The sequence below is a fragment of the Gymnoscopelus braueri genome, assembly GCF_963280865.1.
Source record: "Gymnoscopelus braueri genome assembly, chromosome: 17".
Classification (NCBI taxonomy): Eukaryota; Metazoa; Chordata; class Actinopteri; order Myctophiformes; family Myctophidae; genus Gymnoscopelus; species Gymnoscopelus braueri.
In genome coordinates, this window is record NC_137617.1 from 48,752,474 (window position 1) to 48,758,473 (window position 6,000).

Here is a 6,000-nt window from a genome sequence, read left to right on the forward strand (position 1 = left end):
ACTTTTTGTACCGAATAAATCCTAGGTTCACATTTACAACACCAGACCAAGAGGGGCAGTTCACTCAGAGAGTGGGCGGGGTCTATGGACTGGAACCAGGCTACACACTAACATGACACTACTTGTAATAAAACCCTCTTGATTCCTGATCCTTTGTAGACCTTTTCCTCACTTTGTCCTCTTCTATTGTCTGGAATTTGTTCTTTGTTTAGTTTAGTTCATTTGTACCAAAACTAGAAAAAGTGCTCCTCGGAGCACTGCCAGACCCCTAGTGGTTGAAATCTGAAGATCAGAGCACTACGTCACGCGAAGCTTGGCCAATCAAAAAGAGGGACAGGGAGGAAAAGAGGGACAGACCGGGCGGAAAAGAGGAGGACAAGACCAGGAGACCTGGTTCTGCCAGACCCAGAATAAATTCCTAGTAACACACCTACAAACCACTTTAAAAGTTGAAATCTGAAGATCAGAGCACTACGTCACGCTAAGCTTGGCCAATCGAAAAGAGGGACCGGGAGGAAAAATGTTGAACCGGGAGGAAAAGAGGGACAGACAAAGCCTCATGTAGGCCTGACCCCCTGGGTCTGGCAAAAAGGGAACCAGGAGACCTGGTATTGCCAGACCCCTAGTGGTTGAAATCTGAATGGCCGGACTTCGCATGACGTGTGTGCAGAGGAAAAGAGGGACAGGACAGGAAAAGAGGGACAGACCGACCGAACCGACCGACAAAGCCTCATGTAGGCCGACCCCTTGGGTCTGGCAAAAAATAAAATCATGAGAAAACATTTTGTCATTGTCTTCTCTCGCTGTTGGTAGTCATGGCTACCAGTTCCCACGTGATGTCATGTGGGAGTTCAGACTGATCCAGACCCTGCTTAATAACTGCTAGCTTGCATAACATCTTCAGACAGAAGTCCTGACGTCACTCGTTCATCCCCATGGTCGTATAAGTAATTTCTCTATGGAGAATAACATTGGGTCATCTTAGAATCGTCTCATATAAGAATTGTGGTCCAAAAATAAACAAACTGTCTCAGTGATATTGTCAGGGAGGAGGTTCTGTATGGTTTATGATAGTCAGTCACTCATATTTGATACAGTCTGTTTCTGGCGAAAATGTAACTAATTCGGCGGAAGTAACATTATCGTTTTCTCACCGTCAGTTGATGCTTCATATCCATAAGAGTCAAAGCGCCCGGATCATTTGTTTCTTTTTGGAACACAGTTCTTATTTGACGCGATATTAAACACGTCCATGGGAATTCAGAATGGGGGCAACCCAGGTAGGAGGTGTAAATTACGCCGGACTTCGGTGCTCTATTTGTTCTTTGTTTAGTTTAGTTTAGTTAATTTGTACAACAACAAAAAAACACAAAGAAAACATTTTGTCATTGTCTTCTCTCTCTGTTGGTAGTCATGGCTTCCAGTTCCCACGTGATGTTGTGTGGGAGTTGAGTGACAGCTTTCCAGCATTTGAGGAACAATAAGGGTGGTCCAGGGGGGGGGATTTGGCCGTTTCAGGGGGCAGGTGGGTTGGTAGACAAGGGGATAATTGTACACTGTGGCAGGCAGTGTGTGCAACAGCTAGGGAACCTGTTACAGTGACTTTAAATGGATGGAGGAAGCTGTGAAGTGGGTCTTTTAGAATTAAAGGGGGCTTTTTCAATGAGTAAAGGACTCACCCCCCCTATTTGTTAGAGAGAGCGGTCACAATTAGCATTATACCCTGAATGAATGAATGAATGAATGAATGAAAACTGATGTATAATTTATCGTACGACAGTTTCACACTCCGGGAAAAACAAGCTCAGAGCGGACGCAGCGCCTTGTGAGCTTGAAGATCAGTTAATCAGGCCACGAGGCTCTTAGTGCTGCATGTGGCCCCTCACACCTCCAGCCTGGCTTAATTCACTTCAGAGAGAGAGAGAGAGAGAGAGAGAGAGAGAGAGAGAGTCAGCCAGATCTAACTTGGCCAACCACCTCATGGCTGAAAAGGAACGGTCCATTCATTCATTCTCAAATTAGCCGTCTGCCTGCATGGCCACCTGCAAAGCCTGTCTGTCTGTCTGTCTGCATCATGAAGCCTGTCTGTCTGCATCATGAAGCCTGTCTGTCTGCATCATGAAGCCTGTCTGTCTGTCTGTCTGTCTGTCTGTCTGTCTGTCTGTCTGTCTGTCTGTCTGTCTGTCTGTCTGTCTGTCTGCCTGTCTGTCTGTCTGTCTGTCTGTCTGCATTATGAAGCCTGTCTGTCTGTCTGCATCATGAAGCCTGTCTGTCTGTCTGTCTGTCTGTCTGTCTGTCTGCATCATGAAGCCTGTCTGTCTGTCTGTCTGTCTGTCTGTCTGTCTGTCTGTCTGTCTGTCTGTCTGTCTGTCTGTCTGTCTGTCTGTCTGTCTGTCTGTCTGTCTGTCTGTCTGTCTGTCTGTCTGTCTGTCTGTCTGTCTGTCTGTCTGTCTGTCCGTATGTGGATAATGTTGCCACTTGATTGCAGCTTCATCCACACATCGTTGTTGTCGGGTAGGAACCTCTTATCTCCATATTCTAACTTATAGCAAGCTTTACAAGCTTGCAGATCTGGTACTTTTGATGCTTTTGTGTGACGTTTTTTTGGACATAAGAGGTTTCCACCTGACATGCACAAAAAGCCCATTAGCTCCACTGTGCCGTATCCACTCATCAATATAACGTCTAAAATATGCAGGCTGTTCCTTTATGTATGTTTGCTGAGTAGGGGGGTCATTTCTGCACAATTCAAGGTGCACTCTGATGATATTTATGGAAATGCAACCCAGACTAATATTGGATAATTACAGTACTTGAATAAATGTACTTGGTTACTTTACACCAGTGGTTTTCAACCAGTGGTGCGGGGACCACCAGTGGTCCTCGAGGGAGTACCAGGAGGTCCCCCAGCGAAATGAGTTAAAGGAGACGACGCTGGTTGCTTGTTTCTCTCACAGAACCTGGCGTCTGTGGAAGAAACAAGCAACCAGCGTCGTCTAGTTCTGCATGAACGATAACTCGTGCGCGACTTTCAGTGCATGTTTGAGTATCATGAGACTCCACAATGAGCAGTAGTAGAGAAAAAACTAACTTTGCATCGGTTATAATAGACGAATTTCACTCTTACACGGGCTCCCATTATGCCACGGAGGGGGTCGCCAGACTGCACGACACGGGACTCTCTGGAATAACTCAACGTCCATTTTAATGATGGTGAGTGATTAGCGACACATCAAATAACACTTAAAATGTCCGGATCTCTCCTTTAGCATAGCGTCACAATAATTTTTAACCTCTTAGCTTTGGCTATATATATACAAATATTCAAAGATATGCACACTTTTTCAAAAATAGCAGATCTACAAGCTCATAGCGCTCATAACTTTCCAGGAAGGGAAATGCTGTAGTCTCTATTAGCTTGGAAGCGACATACTAAATCCTTTACAACTTGTGCTATTCACCTGTTTCCTAGGCTGCGTGTGTTTCACTTCCTGTCGATTTGATCCAATGAAATCCAATGAAACTGGTCAGATGACCAATGATATCCAATTAAATCGACAGGAAGTGAAACACACACAGCCTAGGAAACAGGCGAATAAGAGCCTCTGCCTGCAACTACTGCCGGCTATTTTTTGAGCCCGTATAGTTATGGACCGCGACGGAAGCGCACCGTCTCAAGCGAACATGAGGCCACGTGAGGCACCACCGAGCGAGCTAAAGCGAGCGAGTTGCCGCGCCGAACGTAACGAAGTTCGCTTGGGGCCGACTCAGCGCCGTTCGAGTTATGTACCGATATAGGGACAGAATAGTAAATCATGTTTTGGCGAGAGCGTTTGCCCCCAACTGCCACTCAAAGTGGCTACTGGCCAATCACAGCGCGTCCTTGCACAAGTGGTATAGGCTTTGGGATGACGCAGTTTGGCATCCTTATTGATGATGTCACTGGTGGGCAGGTTTCTGAACTGTCAACAGCCCACCTCTGAGACAGTGAGTATAGACAGAAATGGTGCCATCTTATAATTAGACCCTCCAGAAAAATGCGATTATATGCGATCGCATAATTTACAGCATAATCAGCAAAATGGCGCATAATTATGCAGGGGTAACGTTTTTTCAAAAAGGCCGCATCGCATAATATGCGCTTCGCATCGCATTATTCAATATTCGTATATTTCGCAACTTCCCGCAATTTCACCACATAAAATTGCAAAAAAAAAACCGCATATTTCATCGCAAAATCAAGGATTTTAGCCCGCATAATCAAGAGTTTTAGCCCGCATAATCAAGAGTTTTAGCCCGCATAATCAAGAGTTTTAGCTCGCATAATCAAGAGTTTTAGCCCGCATAATCAAGAGTTTTAGCCCGCATAATCAAGGATTTTTGCCCGCGTTTTTCTGGATGGTCTATATAATGAACATTAGTGAGGACCAAGTATATGAACATAACATTTAAAATGGGTGAAGTGCGCCTTTAGTAAGATTTTTTAATCCCGTACTTGTACCTTGTAGAGTTGTTCTACATTATGTGGTATCGCTACCTTTTACTTCAGTCCAATCAAAAATCTGAGTACTTTTCCACCACTCTACTCCCTCCCAGGAGAGCAAACTGCAGGTTAAATTGGGATCAAAGTTAATGTACTATTTAAATTGAAAACGCTCGATTCCCTCAGGCTCGCCTCACATCAAGGTTAAAACATCTTGGGTGGCATTTTGGCTGGTGGCCATTCAACTCTCTCTCTCTCTCTCTCTCTCTCTCTCTCTCTCTCTCTCTCTCTCTCTCTCTCTCTCTCTCTCTCTCTCTCTCTCTCTCTCTCTCTCTCTCTCTCTCTCTCCAGCCAGTATAATGACAAGACTGATTTGCTGTAACATTCTGTAATAAATAAATAAACGAATGAATACAAATTTAAGAAAGTCGTTCGGACAGGGCCAACGTGAAACCGTTGCCAATATGGTGGACGTTAATGTAAAGAGACACACAGTGACTTTGAAGCTATACTCCCATGGGTCAGTCCACAACAACAACAACAACAAACACATCATAAAGGCAGTTGTAACCTTTTTCATTTCAAGGACCGTCGGTTTGTTATCGTCGCTGTCAGGCCCAAACCTCCTATCACCATATTTTAACGTTTTGTGTTTTTTTTCTTCCATAAATGAATGCCCTACACACAGGAAAAATAATGGTTCTTAAATGGTTCGTTAAAAGGCTATATGGTTCCACAAAGAATCAGCGGAAAAAGTACTCAAATTATTTACTTAAGTAAAAGTATCAATACTGCAATATAGACATACTCTGTTACAAGTAAAAGTGCATAATTCAAAATGTACTTGAGTAAAAGTACAAAAGTATTGGCATCAAAATGTACTTAAAGTACCAAAAGTAAAAGCACAAAAATGTTTGAAAATAGCAGATCTACAAGCTCACAACGCGTCGCGATGCGACGCTTTGTGAGCTTGTAGATCTGCTATTTTCAAATAGCCTAGATATTAAATAGGGCTAAAGTGGTTAATGTATGTTTCATAATATCATAATTTATATCTGGAAAGTAACTAGTAACTAAAGTTTTCAAATAATTGTAGTGGAGTAAAAAGCACAATATTTGCCTCTGAGATGTAGAGGAGTAGAAGTAAAAGTATTGGAAATTGGAAATACTCCAGTAAAGTAAAAATACCTAAAAATGTTACTTAAGTACAGTACTTGAGTAAATGTACTTAGTTACTTTCCACCACTGCAAAGAACCATCAACTACTAAAGAACCATTCGATCTAGTGAATGGTTCTACATGTTAATCATCTAGTTCTAGAGAACCTTTTTTTTGTCAAAGTTCTTTGAGGAACCTTTGAACTCTTAAACCATGTCTTAAAGGTTCTATGACATTCATTTTCACTTTTTTTTAGTTGTTATGTTTTTTTGGGGGTTTTATGACCTCAATTACACCCAAAAAATCTGAACTGGTTTTCTGAATAATTAGGCTGAAAAGTAATCTGAGCTTGGCCCTTC

General features: G+C 42.9%; 1 protein-coding gene and 1 long non-coding RNA gene across 2 annotated transcripts in view; one reads left to right on the forward strand and one right to left on the reverse strand.

Annotated features, from left to right (window-relative positions):
• Positions 1-6,000, reverse strand: part of LOC308105257 (mamu class II histocompatibility antigen, DR alpha chain-like) — a 305,525-nt gene that overhangs the window by 100,993 nt on the left and 198,532 nt on the right. The gene's annotated exons all lie outside the window — the stretch shown is intronic.
• Positions 1-6,000, forward strand: part of LOC308105259 — a 106,305-nt gene that overhangs the window by 415 nt on the left and 99,890 nt on the right. The window lies entirely within an intron of this gene.